Below are 19730 nucleotides of genomic sequence, written 5' to 3'. Positions count from 1 at the left end.
ATTCTCAGGTCAGCCGACGGTGGGGAGCAGCCCGTCTCCATCTCCCGAATACAGGGGCGTAGAGCTATACCAATCCTTGGCCCGGTCGAGAATCGAAGTCGGGACACTCTGAACCGAAGGCCGCATGAATACTTCACACTAATGATTATTCGTAATGTAACATCTGACAATGAGTAACAAAAGATCTGCTCAAGTGTGCGTCACCTTAGAGTGAACTGTCCGTTACTTTAGCATCATTCAGCGTTACTTTAACATTGAGACCTCTCCTTGTTTGACGATGAAGTTACGTAAACTCCCTTTGTTGACATTCAGAGTCGTAGTGCCTTAGACAGGCTAACTGTTCTTATACGTACAGTATAATCAACTCAAGTAAACAAGCACAGTGGACGAAAGCGGATCATCGTATAATTAATTCTACTGGACGAGGAATATTCAAATTGCCCTTAAGCTCACGGATCTTTCAACTACACGCACGTATGTATATTGAACTTTCCCAGAGAAAGTTTTTTTTAACTACATCGGAGTTTTTAAATAAATCATATACACTGAAAGTTAAGTACCGAACCTAACGCTATGCGTAATTTGCTTATGGTACCAATGAACTGAAAATCTTCGGTACAAAATTTATAAGCAAGCTCATTAAGCTTCTAGGTTTCCGTGTCTATTGATCTTGTAATTATGGCTACAGGACGTACAGTTTTGAAATCCAAAGCACTCTGTTGCGGATTTTTACGTCAAAAGGTGTCACGTGAATTGGTCGAGATTTGGAAAAAGATGAAAACCCCTCTCCCCCCCACCCGGCACACTTAATACGAGGAGCATCACGTTCGGTATCCTCGCTTTTGGATTCAGGCCTATCCTTTCGGAGAATAACGACAGCGTGCGGCGATCAGGTCTGGGTATAGGTCAACTGCGCGCGGGGATTATTTCTCCATTATCTTACCCATTTTTAAAGACTTGGGACTGCACTGGATGTACACTGTTAAAATTACGTCCAAAAACCATTGGTTGTTCTTTATGATATAATAGTGTCAGAAGTCCAAATTTCTGAAGGAAACGCGGATTCAGAAATTATGAAAGTTGTTGTAAACACAACACGACATTATATCAATGGCCGAGAACGAAAGGGTTACAATTCAAAATACATGATTTTTCACGAGAAGAGTTTCAAGATTTAGCAGTTTACATCATTACCACTCAAAAATACACTTGGTACACAACTTTTATGAAAATTGATGTGTGCATTGTTCTTACATCATTTATCTGGAGAAGAGTTACAACTCAAAATGTACCCTTTCTAATTAAGCAAAGCGACTAATGTCAGAGCATTGCAAACCGTTACAAGTGCTTTCTGGCATGAATACAATGAATTTTGTGCTGTGACACTTTCGGAGATCATAGAGGTCCTAGTAAACTATTTCAAAAATGCATTTTAAAAAAAGTTACTAAGTGCGGCCAGTATCCAGTATTCGGGAGATAGTAGGTTCAAATCCCACTGTCGGCAGCCCTGAAGATGGTTTTCCGTGGTTTCCCATTTTCACACCAGGCAAGTGCTGGGGCTGTACCTTAATTAAGGCCACGGCCGCTTCCTTCCCTCTCCTAGCCCTTTCCTGTCCCATCGTCGCCATAAGACCTATCTGTGTCAGTGCGACGTAAAGCAACTAGCAAAAAAAAAAAAAAGAAGTTACACCCCTTTGTTTTCGATATATACTCGGAAAAATTATTGACTTTCGTTAACAGTGCTACCATCTGTTTTCGAAACAAATTACTAACTTTATTTAATACTAGTGCTGCCACACTTGTGTTACACGAAAAAGATTCACAAGCATCTGTATTTGTGGTACACCCACTCGCGCCCAGATGGCCTTTATACAATTCAGTTGCTCGCGGGCATTTGGGCAAAACCTGACCCTTTCGGGCGCAGTCGGTACGTACCCTACCTACCTTTTTATGTAATTCTAACCGGAAGGAATAATTTCTTGTAGTACATTTTTTATTATCTTTTCAACATTACTAAACCGTCAAGGAAACGAGTAACGATTTAAACTACTCCAAGGGCTTCCCAATATACTGTAATCAGTAATCACGGAACGCAAGCTAATTCCAGCACTACCTCCACTTACCTGTGCCTGATCAGTCTTTCCAACTTCCCCGTTCTAATTTCTTCAGTACCGGGCGAGTTGGCCGTGCGCGTAGAGGCGCGCGGCTGTGAGCTTGCATCCGGGAGATAGTAGGTTCGAATCCCACTATCGGCAGCCCTGAATATGGTTTTCCGTGGTTTTCCATTTTCACACCAGGCAAATGCTGGGGCTGTACCTTAATTAAGGCCACGGCCGCTTCCTTCCAACTCCCAGGCCTTTCCTATCCCATCGTCGCCATAAGACCTATCTGTGTCGGTGCGACGTAAAGCCCCTAGCAAAAAAAAAATTTCTTCAGTCAATTATTGTTTACCGAACGCCGATAGTATTTAGACGATGGTTTCGAATTCTTCCTCTCTAGAGTCGATATATCGAAGGTCACAATCACCAGTGTCTGGGTGCATACATGATTTTCAAGAGGCTCTCAGTTTCGGAGCTAGTGCTAGCGATCACAGGGTTTCTAGGTGAGTAGCAATGCTTCGACTTCCTTGTACCACGCCGCTTACTTTCATATTTCCTATCCCATCTCCCTATATATAGTGCTGATAGTGAGAGCAAGATGTTTATTTTTACTAGGGGTAGTCCGCAAACCTGGCCACCGTACCCTCCACCTTTATCCAGGCTTGGGGCCGGCAGTGATGAGTCATGAGATACTCATTCACCTATTCATCACCACAGCCATGAAAGCACGGGATAAGAAACCAGGCACTAGAAGATTATTGGGACGGGCACAAAAGCGCTGGAGGGGCTGCCTAGCCGAGGCGGTAAAGGCGTGCTCGGTTCGCCCGGAAGGACGTGGGTTCGAATCCCCGTCAGGAAGTCGTAAAATTTAAGAAACGAGATTTCCACTTCCGGAGGTGCATATGGCCCTGAGGTTCACTCAGCCTACACCAAAAATGAGTACCAGGTTAATTCCTGGAGACAAAGACTGCCGGGCGTAGAGCTACCCACTCTACCCCATCAAGTGCCGAGGTTAACAATGGTGGAAGCCTTTACCTGACTTTGCTTTTTTTTTTACAAAAGCGCTGGATAGGTAGGTGGATATCATTCTCAGAAACAGAATAGCATGTGATGCTAATACAAAAAGAATAAGAATAAAGAAGAGGACGAGAATTTTTTTTTTTTTTTTTTTTCGCTATTTGCTTTACGTCGCACCGACATAGATAGGTCTTTTGGCGACGAAGTGATAGGAAAGGCCTAGGAATTGGAAGAAAGCGGCCGTGGCCTTAATTAAGGTACAGCCCCAGCATTTGCCTGGTGTGAAAACCACGGAAAACCATCTTCAGGGCTGCCGACAGTGGGGCTCGAACCCACTATCTCCCGATTACTGGATACTGGCCGCACTTCAGCTATCGAGCTCGGTAGAATAAAAACGACGAAGAAGAGGAGGCAGATATCCGTTGGCAACTCTTCATCTCTTCCGATTCCGACAATATAAAGTCTTGCAAAGCCTAAGGAGCCTTTCATTTTTCAAATCTCGCGAGGTCCTTCCCTTTCGTTAGCCAATATTTTCACTCTTAAACGTTAGATTAAAGAGAGGATGGCTACCTAGTTATAATTCCCCTCCTCCTTTCCCAGAAAACCACAATAACAATGGCAGTAATCGTGTACATTTTACACTCTGTTGGAATTAGGGCTGCCTAGCCAAGGCGGTAAAGTCGTGCTCAGTTCATCCAGAAGGATGTGGACTCGATTCCCGCCAGGAAGTCGGAACATTAGGCAAGATTTCCAATTTTGGAGAGGCACGTGGCTCTGGGATTCACCCAGCCTACACCCAAAATTAGTACTAGATTAATTTCTTGGGGCAAAGACGGCCGAGCATAGGGCTAACCTCCCTTTCCTTCTTTGTGCCGAGGGTACGGATAGAGATAGCCTTTCTTTACTTTGGCCAATGCAAAGATGAATTTATGTTGTAGAAAGTAACTTATCTCTGACACTGAAGTTTACTCGGTGTTGTTTTATCGTTATATTACAGAGTGGAGAAGATATTTCTTTGCACTTCGCATAGCAGTACGATAATATCTCCCGAACCAAAACCGCACACTATTTTCAATACGAAAACTAATATCTGCGCAACCCTGCGTGGATATAATACTAACAACCTAAGGGAACAAGATTGAAGAAATTGCGGTATTATGATGTTTAGAGGTGAAGTAATTACTTCTACGGCATCTTTCTTGCAAAAAGAATGAATTTCACGCTTCGTGTTTCAATCCTGGTAATAATCGAATAATAATTTAATAAATAAGAGGTTTCAGAAACTTTCAGGAAAATACAATTAATATGAACATCTGCTTCCTATAATATGATGCCATACTTCTTGCGCCACAATAAAGTGAGAGAAGAATTTTGTACTTATGTAATGAAACTTTCACCAAAGTTAAAGCCCTTCTCACTGCCTGATATTTCTATGACGCATCCCCTTCTACATGGAAGTATCGTTCTTACACACATATTATTATAGACATGTTTGAGCATGACCTATCTGTCGATGAAGAATGCTTTTTAACTGTTCTTTCTTGATGTCACAAACTTCTAGCATGACAGTGTTATTCCTGTTGCTTTAAATGAAATAGTTCATTCCACATCCCAATCAATCAATCAATCAATCAATCAATCAATCAATCAATCAATCAATGATCTACATTTAGGGTTGTCGTTCAGGTGGGAGATTCCCTATCAATTGTAAACGTAGCATTTTCTTAAATACTTTCACAGAATTTGGAAATTTATTGAACATTTCTCTTGACAAAGTATTTCTCGTCCTATTAAATGAATATTTTCCACAATTTCTCATCTTGAATTCCAAAATGATATTATGATCATCCCTTCTTTTAAAAGCTCCATTCAAGCTTATTCGTCTAGTAATGTCATTCTACGCCATATCTCCACTGACAGTTCGGAACATGCCACTTAGTCGAGCATTTGGTCTCCTTACTTCCAAGTCTTCCCAGCACCGAGCTCGATAGCTGCAGTCGCTTAAGTGCGGCCATTATTCAGTATTCGGGAGATAGCGGGTTCGAGCCCCACTGTCCACAGCCCTGAAGATGGCTTTCCAACCAACCAACCAACCAACCAACCAACCAACCAACCAACCAACCAACCAACCAACCAACCAACCAACCAACCAACCAACCAACCAACCAACCAACCAACCAACCAACCAACCAACCAACCAACCAACCAACCAACCAACCAACCAACCAACCAACCAACCAACCAACCAACCAACCAACCAACCAACCAACCAACCAACCAACCAACCAACCAACCAACCAACCAACCAACCAACCAACCAACCAACCAACCAACCAACCAACCAACCAACCAACCAACCAACCAACCAACCAACCAACCAACCAACCAACCAACCAACCAACCAACCAACCAACCAACCAACCAACCAACCAACCAACCAACCAACCAACCAACCAACCAACCAACCAACCAACCAACCAACCAACCAACCAACCAACCAACCAACCAACCAACCAACCAACCAACCAACCAACCAACCAACCAACCAACCAACCAACCAACCAACCAACCAACCAACCAACCAACCAACCAACCAACCAACCAACCAACCAACCAACCAACCAACCAACCAACCAACCAACCAACCAACCAACCAACCAACCAACCAACCAACCAACCAACCAACCAACCAACCAACCAACCAACCAACCAACCAACCAACCAACCAACCAACCAACCAACCAACCAACCAACCAACCAACCAACCAACCAACCAACCAACCAACCAACCAACCAACCAACCAACCAACCAACCAACCAACCAACCAACCAACCAACCAACCAACCAACCAACCAACCAACCAACCAACCAACCAACCAACCAACCAACCAACCAACCAACCAACCAACCAACCAACCAACCAACCAACCAACCAACCAACCAACCAACCAACCAACCAACCAACCAACCAACCAACCAACCAACCAACCAACCAACCAACCAACCAACCAACCAACCAACCAACCAACCAACCAACCAACCAACCAACCAACCAACCAACCAACCAACCAACCAACCAACCAACCAACCAACCAACCAACCAACCAACCAACCAACCAACCAACCAACCAACCAACCAACCAACCAACCAACCAACCAACCAACCAACCAACCAACCAACCAACCAATCAATTAATTCACATCAGTCATAAACAAATAGGCATATCATGTACACTAATGAGCAACTGAATTGGAGAGACCTGGCTAGTAGCGTTTAGCACCACCACACATTTTCACCTTGATGACGGCGGCGATGCGGTTTGCCATGGACTCCACAAGATACCGGAAGTGTTGTGTAGCTATACTGCTCCATGATTACTGCATAAACTCCTATAATCCACGAAGACTGGTCAGAGCTGCGTCCAGGGCACGCACATCCTTCTCGACAACATCCCAGATGTGCTCAATGGGATTACTGTGGGGCTCCTCGGCGGCCAGGCAAGCATTTCTACATTCGTGGACGTGGAGTGCTCATCGAACCAATCAGCCCCAATTCACGAGCGATGGGCTGTAAGCACAGGTCCTCTGAAGGTTGCTGAAGGCGAACAAAGGGATGAACATGATCTGCCGCGACGTTCCTGTAACATTCGCCGGTGAGGAACGTTGTCAGATGTATCAGAGGTCCCATTTCATCCCACGTGAACAGTCCACATACGAAGATATCACCACCAACGGCCCAAACTGTATCCTGCTGACATGAGGGATCAATTGCCTCATGTAGTTGACGACGTACTCGTATCCGGCAATCGGCGTGTACCAACTGGTACCTCGACCTTTTTCCATGGTTCGAGCGTCCAATAGCAAAGCCCATGTCAGTCGTTGTGCTTTGTGACGGGTGATGAGCAGAGGTATCCTCGTGGGACGCTTGGCGAGGAGATTCGGGATAGTATGGCTGCTCCCACGTCGTTCTTGTCCAGCACTGAACTGAAGAGTGATCTTCCGCACTGTGGCCCGTCTATCCCCTCTTGCAATCCGAACTATCCGACGTTGATCCCTGTCATCAAAACGACGTACACCACGACAAATAACCCTGGCAGCGGTCGTTTTTCCGAATCCACGTACTCACGGTACACTCTTGATATGGCGCCTCTTGGAAAGTATCATGCTTACATGATTTCAGAGATGGAGTGGCCCATACACGTGATGCCGACAATCTGACAGCGATCAAATGCGCTGAGGTCTCGTGTGTTACATATCCTATAGTCAACTGTTACTCATACATCCCGTACGAAGTCTGACGTCCTCGCTGTTACACGCCACGCCCTCCTATTACATTCGTCCGGGCCGAGCACAGTGCCATTTCCCCACTACGGCAGAGATCTCTAATTGAATTCCTCATGAGTGTGCATTGTAATAATACACTGCTGGAAAATGAAAAAAAGAACACCTTGACGCAAGTGAATTACTTCTGATATACTTGCACGGGACACTACGAGAGGGCAGTCCATGCTATGACCAAACGTGCAGCGCTGTGGATACACCAGGAACCGCGTTATCAGCGGTGGAATGTTGTAAGCTGGGCAACAATTCGTCACCGCCAGAGCCAGTGGCAGCCATTTTGCAGTGCCATACGGAGCTCCGTCTGTGTGTGCAACATTGTTGTCATGCTGCGACAGCGTGTACTTGAACCGTTTGTGCAATTGAAGGAGTTTGAGCGAGGGCGTATAGTGGGCCTGCGGGAAGCCGGATGGTCGTACCGCAGAAATGCGGAACACGTGGGGCGATAGGTCTCCACAGTGCATGGATGTTGTCGCCAGTGGTCAGCAGAAGGTGCACATGCCCGTCGGCCTGGGTCCGGACAGTGGCGACGTACAGATGCAAGCCAAGACCGTCGCAACTTACGAAGTGCCGTATTGGCCCGCACTGTGACTACACAACAAATTAGGGACACTGTTGCTCCGGGGGTATCAGCAAGGACCATTCGCAACCGTCCCCGTGACGCAGGGCTACGATCCTGCGTGCCGTTAGGGCGTCTTCCGCTCAGGCACCACCAGCCCACCTCCAATGGTGTCGCCATAGGCACTTATGGAAGGACGAATGGAGATGTGTCACCTTCAGTGGTTGCTTCTGCCTCGGTTTCAGTGATGGTCGTACGCATGAGTGGCGTCGTGCAGGTGAGCGCCAACTTCTGGAGTATATATGACAGAGGCACACAGGGTCATCACCGGGCATCATGGTGTGGGGAGCCATATCCTACACTGGCCGTTCTCCTGTAGTGGTCGTTGAAGGGACACACTGAACAGTGCACGGTACATCCAAACATCATTCAACTCGTCCTGTTACCATTCATGCACCAACAAGGTAATGTACTTTTTCAACAGGGCAATGTACGTCCACATGTATCCCGTGCCGCCCAGTGTGCTCTCCAAGTTGTACGTCAACTACATTGGCCAGCACGGTCCCCAGATCTGTCCCCCACTGAGCATGTGTGGAACTGGATGAAACGTCATCTTGCGCGGTGTGCACGACCGGCAGAAAATCTGGCCCAACTGAGCACCAGGTAGAAAGTATAAAGCCATTCCGCAAGACTACATTCGTCACCCCTACGATCATCTCCATGGGAGAACTGCAGCCTACATTGCTGCAAAAGGAGGGTATACACGGTACTAGCGCTGACATTGCGCACGCCCTGTCGACTGTACTCAGATGCGTATGGCTATGTCGGTGTAATCGTGTGTTGTATACGTCCTCAAGAATGTGTCAATAAAATTTCCCTCTGCTGGGTCAACGAATTCATGGCGTTCTCTTTTTTTTATTTTGGCGTGTATATTTCATACGATTTTCAACAGTTTGCTATTTCAGGCGATAAGTACCAGGAGGAATTAGGCAAGAGAAACCCTATTGGTATAACCAAGTAAAGTATAGTCATATCTGCCGTATACAGATCATAGAGCCTGCTGGAAAAAAATATGGTAAATGCTTCCGTCGTCCGTAACTGCGCGTATTAATTGGCCGAACTTCTTTCCAGGAATTAAAATGGCACTCATTTATGTAGAAGGTTGAGTAAACCCCCAGTGTCTTGTGCCACTTCAGAAGTTGAAATCTTTTTTCTATATGGAATTGAACTGACAACTTTGCGGGCGAAAGAAGCACGCCTTTAGGGGTGAATGTTCCTTTTGGGGATCATTGTAAGTACATAAGGAAAGATCTTCATTGGGATAATCACATAAATGGGATTGTAAATAAAGGGTACATATCTCTGCACATGGTTATGAGGGTGTTTGGGGGTTGTAGTAAGGATGTAAAGGAGAGGGCATATAAGTCTGTGGTAAGACCCCAACTAGAGTATGGTTCCAGTGTATGGGACCCTCACCAGGATTACCTGATTCAAGAACTGGAAAAAATCCAAAGAAAAGCAGCTCGATTTGTTCTGAGTGACTTTCGACAAAAGAGTAGCGCTACAAAAATGTTGCAAAGTTTGGGCTGGGAAGAATTGGGAGAAAGAAGAAGAACTGCTCGACTAAGTGGTATGTTCCGAGCTGTCAGCGGAGAGATGGCGTGGAATGACATTAGTAGACGAATAAGTTTGAGTGGCGTTTATAAAAGTAGGAAAGATCACAATATGAAGATAAAGTTGGAATTCAAGAGGATAAACTGGGGCAAATATTCATTTATAGGAAGGGGAGTTAGGGATTGGAATAAATTACCAAGGGAGATGTTCAATAAATTTCCAATTTCTTTGAAATCATTTAGGAAGAGGCTAGGAAAACAACAGATATGGAATCTGCCACCTGGGCGACTGCCCTAAATGCAGATCAGTATTGATTGATTGAATAAGCAGTATCCTATTCCATCAACGCAAAAATATTACACATACCTCAGAAAAGACAAAATGTGACCATATGAAGATAGTTAACTGTTGACTTCGTGGCGAAACATGAAGAGAAAATGATTCAGCAATCCTTATGGAAAGGAGATGGAAACAGAACAGAACATAATCATCGGAGGCCAGTAAGAACGAAACTAGCAGCGAAATGTGGTCCATATCGCAGCTTAACAAGACAGTTTCCTGTATTTTCCAGACACCAGTCTCTGCTTGAGGAAACGAGTGCTAAAATATAGGTTTATTCTGTATTTGTTTTGATTTGTATCTGGGTGGGGGAATGACTGGTATCATCTCTCTACTGGAAGAGACTACCAAAATATGTTATTCCCAAATGGCTCTCGAGTTGGGAGTATGGGATGTTGACCACAGGACTCCTAGCTGAGTCTGGCAAGGTTTCCTCTTACTCAAGCCCCTATCTTTAGTCTTCCTGATCCAACATCCTTTGGTTAACTCGTGTTCCCCACTGACCCCTATATTGAGGGCTAGAAAGACTTTCACTATGTGGAGGGATGTCATTACTATTGCGTGTTTCCCTGGTGGTTGGAAGTGTAGTGTGTTGTCCGAATGTGAAGAGGAGAGTATTCGGACAAGCAAAAACTCCCAGTCCCTTTCTTCTGCAGACACCTTCATTCTTCGAAGGATTAGTCCCCTTGATTTTTATCAATATTCATTAAATTTAAAAAGGTATTCTTGGCTATTTGTATTTTCCTTCAGAACACTACCACCACCATATCTCGATCTAATGTGTATGTCGAGCACACAGTCCACACTGTAGTATTACTGTACTAGTGAGTTTGGAATGGCTATTGGTTCCACTTACATGTGATAGACTCATTTCGTCTCTCGTATACAACCCCTCTTCGTGAACTTCGTTCTTAACCGATTGTGGTGAATTTATGTTTGCTGAACCTAGAGATAGATTTATTTTCTCGCCTTTCATGAACCTACTCCCTTTCCTCTGTCGATACTTTCTTTCTACGAGGTGTCAGACCATTTACTCTTCCCGTACAATTAGTGTTAAGAAGAGATGGTAATTACAAAGTTTTGCTCTGTTGAACAGTTATCACTATCATCCAGAGACTGAGCCTTGAACCATGTCAATTTTCCAGCCTACAGAAGAGCTGAATGGATCAGACGGTACTGCCGTTTTCCCCAGATACTACTCTGAAATAGTCAATCGCTGTTCCTCATTTACTGTTAGGCCTAGAGTGTTGGACGCAGTGGCGTGCACTGAACCCCATCTACCCCAGCGCTGCTTGGGTAAAGAACTTTGTATTAACATTTTCTAATTTTTCCTTAGACCGTTTTTTATAATGGTTAAAACATTGCGAACATCTAAGCCAAGCCAAGCACAGCTGTCTTGACAGTCCGCTCGCATTACCGCAGTTCAGCTTCTCCAGCGAGCTGGGTTTTCTTGCCGGCGCGATAGAGAGCTACTCCCAGCGAAATTTAAGGTCGCTTGAGTGACGCATGCACTTGAAGCTTCCTCGAGGCGGAGCTGTGCCCCCTCCCCCGACAGCAATTTACGGCTACAGGCCAGCTGGCTTAGGTAAGGGGTGTTAGTTTTAGTACTTGACACTCGAAGTCTTCAGCGCCACACACTAGAGACTGCAAGAAAAATATCAACATCTTAACAGTATAGCCACTCGCCATCGCCTTGCTAATAAAAATAAAGCGAGTATATGAAATCAATTGTAATATAGAGGAATATATTTTAGTCTTTGGTTTCGGCATGTATACCGTTTTTTCGAGCAATTCATTGATGGCACGTGCAGAGTATGTGTTCTGATAGCCGCAGAAAAATATTTAGGTTGCCAAGCATGAACACAGAGTTAAGCGCGAGGTAAAATAATTTTGTATTTGGTTGTCTGTGATGGTGGTATATAGTGAATTTGTGTAGTGTTCCTATTGGATTATGAGTGAAGGTTTCGCGAGTTCTATGGCATTTTCATGAATATCACGTGTGTTATACGTCGTGACAAATATTTTCCCTCGTTTGTCGTTGATGCACGTACACTCAGTATGCGAGTGAAACCATAAAACTTCAACGACGGTAAAACGCCAGTTAACTTTTGCTGATAAGTTTAGATTAGGTTTTTTAAGTAAAAAACAGTCCGACTCATTGGCTGAATGGTCAGCGTACTGGCCTTCGGTTCGGAGGGTCCCGGGTTCGATTCCCGGCCGGTTTGGGGATTTTAACCTTCATTGGTTAATTCCAATGGCCCGGGGGCTGGGTGTTTGTCCTGTTCCCAATATCCGTGCAACTCACACACCACACATAACACTATCCTCCACCACAATAACACGCAGTTACCTACACATGGCAGATGCCGCCCACCCTCATCGGAGGGTCTGCCTTACAAGGGCTGCACTCGGCTAGAAATAGCCACACGAAATTAAAATTAAAAGTAAAAAACAAATACTGCCGTTAGTCCCAGTGTATTTTTGTGAAAACCATGACTGTACTATCACGAAGCGTCACCGGATGAAACTGTAAGTAAAATGTTTAAATCCTGCCATAATTAAGTTATGATGGTGTCGTCACTGCCGTGAATATCGATTTGGAAGTATATGCGAGCGTGTGATTGAAAATATTCTTGAAAGATCTTTCTCAAGTAGACATTTCCAAGAAAAATGCAGCCGTATAAAATGGTTATGTTGACTTTAGAGACTGCAGTGGTGCTACGATTGTTTATATTTTTTTAAAAAACCTTTTTTGCAGCTGGGGTATTGAATATGTTCATCGCACACCACTAGTTGGATGTAAAGGCCTGTTCGCCATGTGCAAGTCGAATTCCACACCTGTGCATGTCTGCAGTTCTAAACATTTTGACAGAAAGATAGATAATAGACAGACAGACAGACAGACAGGCAGACAGACAGACAGACAGACAGACAGACAGACAGACAGACAGACAGACAGACAGACAGACAAACAGACAGACAGACAGACAGACAGATAGATAGATAGATAATTTCCTGGCAACATCAGAACTTGTCATTTTGCGAAATTGCTGACTGGTTTGACAGAAGGCAGTTCCGGTTTAGGAAAGGTTATTCCATTGAGGCATAACCTGCAGAGTTCCAGCAAGATACAGCAGATATTTTAGATTCAGGGGATAAACTGACTGCACTGCTACTGACCTTTCCAAGGTTTTTAATAGGGTAGATCTTGGAAGACTATTGGCAGCTAATAGACCAGACAAAAAGAGACTGAGTGGATAAATTTATAGAAAATAAAACTCGGAAAATTAGATTAGGTGAAGCATTATCTGATTCAGTAATGATTAAGAGGGACGTCCCGCAAGGTTGTATTATTGGACCTTAATGTTTTATTATGCACTATAAATGATACGAGTAAAGAACTGGATGATGCGGGTGATGTTATACTGTGTAGAGTAATAAATAAGTTAAAGAATTGTGAGAGGGCAGCAAATGATGGTAGCCGGGGTGAAAAGTCAGGTTGTGAGTTTCACCAAGAGGAGTCTTGTCAGTTTTATAACTGCGTTGATGCACTCATGGGGATCACTATAAGTACCTAGGTGTCAATGTAAGGAACGATTTTCATTGGAGTAAACACATAAACGGGGTTGTAAATAAAAGTTACAGATTTCTTCATACTATTATGAAGGTAATTAGGAGTTACACGAAGGATGTCAAGGAAAGGGCGCATAGGACTTTTTTTTGACAAATTGCTTTACGTCACACCGATACAGATAGGTATTATAGCGACGATGGGACAGGAAAGGGCTAGGAGTGGAAAGGAAGCAGCCGTGGTCTTAATTAAGGTACAGCTCCAGCATTTTCCTGGTGTGAAAATGGGAAACCACGGAAAACAATCTTCAAGGCTGTCGAGAGTGGGGTTTAAAACCACTATCTCCCCAATACCGGATACTGACAGCATTTGAGCGACTGCAGCTATCGAGCTCGGTGGGCGCGTAAGACATACTCTAATTAGAGTATAGTTCCAGTAAATCACCAGGATTACTTGGTTCAAAAGAGGGAAAAGATTCAAAGGAAACCAGTACGACTTTATTTAGGTCATTTCCGGAAAAAGAGTGGTGTTACGAAAATATTGCAAACTCCGGGCAGGGAAGACTTGGAAGTGAGGAAACGAATAGCTGGACTAAGTGGAATGTTGCGAGCTGCCAATGGGCTAGTAATGGAATTAATAGACGAATAACCTTGAAACGAGTTTTTAAAAGCAAGGAAGATCATAATATGAAGATGAAATTGTAACTGAGGAGGGCAAATTGGCGTAAATACTCATTTAGAGGAAGGGGATTGGAATAATTTACCAAAGATGATGTTTGATCATTTTCTTCAAGTTCTTAGAAATCATTTGAGATAAGACTAGGTAAATAAGTGACAGGTGAAATGAAATGTCATATGGCTTTTATTGCCGGGATATCCCAGGACGGGTTCGGCTCGCCAGGTGCAGGTCTTTCTATTTGACTCCCGTAAGCGACCTGCGCGTTGTGATGAGGATGAAATGATGATGAAGACAACACATACACCCAGCCCCCGTGCCATTGGAATTAACCAATTAAGGTTAAAATGCTCGACCCGGCCGGGAATCGAACCCGGGACCCTCCGAACCGAAAATCTGCAACCATGGCGACATCCCTAAATGGAGATCAGTGGTGACTCACTGATTAATTGGTATGTACTGAAGCAACTACACGCACTCAGTTTCCGAGGCAGGACAATTGGGCCTAACCATATGAGAATAAATCCTCGAGCCGGCCGGTAATCGAACCTTGGGCTCTCTGAACTGAAATCGACGCGGCTGTCCATTCAGCTAAGAAGTCGGAACTCGAATCCCTATGGATCGCGGTTTAGAATTATCATTTGCTGAGCATATCGCGTTGGGGTGGGCTTTGAGTGTTAAATACCCCGGTTAAACTTAAAATTAGCCAGGGGGCTCCAGCGAACCCAGAAACACCTGAGATAAGGTGAATGACTTTTAAATATCACTCCATCAGTGATTATTACAAAACTAGTGATACACAACAAAAATCGCTGCAGTTTGGAATTCTATGCTAAATTAAGTTTGAAATTTGACAGATAAAATATCCCAGTAACTTAAAAATACAATTAGCTGTAATAATACCTGTAGCTAATACATACATAATATGCAAAACAGAATACTGCTAAGACCGTCAACGAAGGGTACTGCGAGGTCGACTTGAATAATGAATTTTATTTTGTTAATGCCTCCTTTAGAACATCGTCACTGATCGAGTTAGCTGCGCAGTTCGCACCATGTAGCTGTTAGATTGCATTCGGGATATGCTGAGTTCGAACCCCACTTTTGGCAAACCTAGAGATGATTTTCCGTATTTTTCACACCAGTAACTTATTTAAGACCACGGTCACTTCCCTCCGAGTCCTAGCCCTATACCACCCCACAGTCACCATAAAACCTGTCTGAGTCAGTGCCACGTAAAACGCACAGCCACAGGACTGGAAGTCTGCCTACCAGACAATGCAAGCTATCGTCACATTGACATTATCACAAACAATTTCTCAAAATCTGTGGTGGAAATGATGCCAACTATAACATACCTTCTATGTCTAGCCAAGAACAATCTACAGAGTATCTGGGTGGACTGGTCCCCTTATTGGTGCACAAGGTACAACCCCAAAATGTTTCGTTGACTGGAGAGGACCAGTGTTGCCAACTTAGCGGATTTTCCGCTAAATTTGGCGGAATTAGAAGACTGTCGGCGGAGAGATATATCATTTAGCGGACAGCGGATTTTTTGGCGGAATTGAAGATTTATTATAGCGGAATTTAGTATTTTACCCATTTTACGTTTTTTTAAAAATTGGTACTCTAGTCTGTCTCTAGTCTTATTCCGTATTTCTTGTCAGGAGCTAGCAGTCACATGAGGAAAACATGCTATTTGGATTTGATGTTATAAGATCGTGGTATCATCAATTTGTAATGCGTGGGGAAAGGTTACTTATCTCTTAGTTGACGAATGACGACAGATAATGAAACTGTGAGAGAGTATGGTATGAAGGGAGACCGTTTAATGATTTGGCCTGTTCTGTGTGTGGCCCTTGAGGTAGGGGATTCACCTAGTTTGCACCTGGCAGTAAAACACCTCCAAGTTTTATCTCGCCGGGTTCGAGGCAGGGGGCTAATCCCAGTGAGTACAGACATTTACTTGTATTATTATTATTATTATTATTATTATTATTATTATTATTATTATTATTGCTCATTTTTATTGCTCATTATTTGAGATCGGATTTCTTGGCGGAATTTTAGCGGATTTTTAGTAGTATTTAGCGGATCTTGACAATATAAGTTGGCAACACTGGAGAGGACGGTACAAAGTAACAGAAAATTTATAACGATATCGTCACTAGTGTTATGAATGCGGAAGTTTAAGTACCTTGGCAGCTGCATTACTGAGGAGTTAGACCCGGATTTAGAGATCCATGTACGAACAGAAATGGCTCGTGCTAGCTTTCTGAAAAAGAAGAATCTACTGTGTGAGAGAAGTCTCAGTTTGGAAACACAGTTTTGTCAGATGCTATAAATATTCAGTGCTTCTCTATGGCGCTGAAACATGGACTATGAAATGTAACACCATTAAGAGAATAGATCAGTCAATCAATCACTACTGATCTGCATTTAGGGCAGTCGCCGAGGTGGCAGATTCCCTATCTGTTGTTTTCCTAGCCTTTTCTTAAATAATGGCAAAAAAATTGGAAATTTATTGAACATCTCCCTTGGTAAGTTATTCCAATCCCTAACTCCCATTCCTACAAACGAACATTTTCCCCAATTTGTCCTCTTGAATTCCAACTTTATCTTCATATTGTGATCTTTTATACTCTTAAAGACACCACTCAGACTTATTCGTCTACTGATGTCCTTCCACCTCATCTCTCCACTGACAGCTCGGAACATACCACTTAGTCGAGCAGCTCGTCTCTTTTCTCCCTACTTTGCAACATTTTTGTAACGCTACTCTTTTGTCGGAAATCGCCCAGAACAAATTGAGCTGCTTTTCTATGGATTTTTTTCCAGTTCTTGAATCAAGTAATCCTGGTGAGGGTCCCATACACTGGAACCATGGGGTTTTACTAGAGGCTTATATGCCCTCTCCTTTACATCCTTACTACAACCCCTAAATACCCTCATAACCATGTGCAGAGATCTGTACCCTTTATTTACTATCATATTTATGTGATTACCCCAATGAAGATCTTTCCTTATATTAAGACCTGGGTATTTACAGTGATCCCCAAAGGGAACTTTTACCCCATCAACGCAGTAATTAAAACTGTAGATGCCTTCGAGATGTGGGTGTTTCGAAGGATGTTACGGATCACATGGACTGACCACGTCTCCTATGTCACCGTGCTCAGACGCATGAGGAGGGAGCGAATGTTGATGTGTACAATCAAGAAAAGAAAGTCAGCCTACCTTGGGCATATTATGAGGAATTAAAAGTACAACCTACTTAAATTGTTCATGCACGTGGAGTTCGCGGTCGAAGGAAACATTCTTGGCTGAGGAACTCACGGGATCGGAGAAGACTAGATTCGAGTAGAATGATGAAAACAAGCGAACATCGTATAAACATTGCTGTGATTGTGGCCAACCTTCAGCAATGGAGAAGGCACTACGAGAAGAAGAAGAAGAAGAATAACTCTTACTCGATCAATTGTATGGCGTTCACGATACATGGATCTGGGGAAAAGAACACATTATTTTACCTTGAAACACTGTGTATGTTATTGTATGTCATTATGGAAAGCCTGAGTTGGGCCGGATTTTAAAACAAATGAACTGTCTTACCAAATGCCACTGTACGGGGATTTATAATGTACAATATACAGTAAAACTGAACAGATATGATTTCCTCATGAAGCGAATCAATTCCATGTTGCGGCAGCGCCATGACACGTAGCTGTCATCCGTATCGGCTTCCTCCATCGCGGTGTGCCAATCCATTCACACACCGCTGTTGTCGCCATGTATTATACATGGACAGACTTCTTCATTCACAATCATGATCCCACCTCTGATATAACTCATAAAACCTTGCACGATGGTAATTAGATGGCAATGTTTCGCATTGTGAAAGACCTTGCTTTGTTTATTGTCTGCAGTCAAGCGCAAGACGTACGGACGGCGCTTTTGATATCGACAGAATTAGACAATGTTGTGAGTTAAAAAAAAAAAAAAAACTCACCCTCGTCTTTGTTATGCAGGTAAGGGTCGAAACTAGAATCATGGCAATAGCTACAAGTACTCTAAACGAGGTGGGAGGGGGGAGAATTACGCGGATCAGAGTCGTGGTTACGTCAGGAAGCCTTTGGCGTAATATACGTACCGCGTGACAAGTATCATCAATATAAAAGAGTCAGTATGGGTTTGTTATTGTTGACGGTTTATTTGTTAGTTGTACACAAATTGTTTCACCTTGAAGGCCCCACTGGGGCAGAAGATGGGCTCGACTAGGGCTCGGCAGAGCGAAACTCGCCTCACGGCACTTGGCCGCCTTAAATATGAGACGCTCCCTGTAAGCCATTTGACGCTCAACATTCGTGATTTTGAACTTTTTGTAATTCTGGAAAGTTCCTCTATTCTCTCTAATGCACTCTGTCTGAAGGCATTTATTGTCTATATGTCGCGACAGTTTTCGCACTTCTTCGCACCATAATTTCTTCAAATATTTGTTATTTGATTATTTTTTTTACCGGATACCTGTATAACATACTAAGGCGAATCAAACGACTCCTCACACGATGTGCTACCACGCCGGAGTCAAGAGCTGCACTAATTGTCAACCGCGCGGCACGGTGATGTTGGTACTAGGAGATGTTTCATGTGGTGATGTCAAACCGAAATCGGACTCTTGTCCTTTTTCTTTAAAATAAGATATTGAACGTTGTCGTCACACGTGTTTTATATATACATTACTTCGATTTTAAAACTTTCATGTATTTGTAACGCTCAGAGGCCCAAACACAAGTGTGTAACTATAAATATTTCTACGAAAAAGGAGATCGTCAATATGTACATTCAACCGGACCAAATTGGCCGTTGCAGAAGAGGAATTTCTTTCAAAATTCTCTTGTTTGAAACATGTTGTGCAGGTAGTATGATTCCAAGTATCATCTCTTCGGCCACCGGCTGTGCGCACTTTACGAAATTCCTCGCGTTTCGAGAATGTATAAAATTAAATATTTCTTTGCCGGACAATTTTTTTGTGTAGCTGACTGTACGTGCGTCAGCCCCGCGGTGTAGTGGTAGCGTGTCTCTTACCCGGAGACCCGCGGTTCGATTGCCGGCCAGGCCAGGGATTTTGACCTAGATCTGAGGGCTGGTTCGAGGTCCACTAAGCCTACATGATTACGACTGAGAACCTATCTGACGGTGGGATGGCTGCCCCGGTGTGGAAAGCCAAGAATAACGGCCGAGAGGATTCGTTGTGCTGACCACACAGCACCTCAATCTGCAGGCCTTCGGGCTGAGCAGTGGTCTCTTGGTAGGCTATGGCCCTCCGACGTATTGCGCCATGAGGGGAAAGGAAAGAGTGTACGTGTGGACAGTACGGAAAAGGTTAACGAATTCAGGGAATAGAGTCACTCAGTACAGCATTCATGAATGCTAATGTGCTCGAGCTGAAATATTAGCGGGGTTTTACAGTTGATTGCCGTAGAGTTCAGTTCTCATTACTTAACCCTAGAATATACG

The sequence above is a fragment of the Anabrus simplex genome, chromosome 1 (genome assembly GCF_040414725.1).
Source record: "Anabrus simplex isolate iqAnaSimp1 chromosome 1, ASM4041472v1, whole genome shotgun sequence".
In the NCBI taxonomy this organism is placed as follows: domain Eukaryota; kingdom Metazoa; phylum Arthropoda; class Insecta; order Orthoptera; family Tettigoniidae; genus Anabrus; species Anabrus simplex.
Note: the sequence above shows the minus strand (reverse complement) of the source record.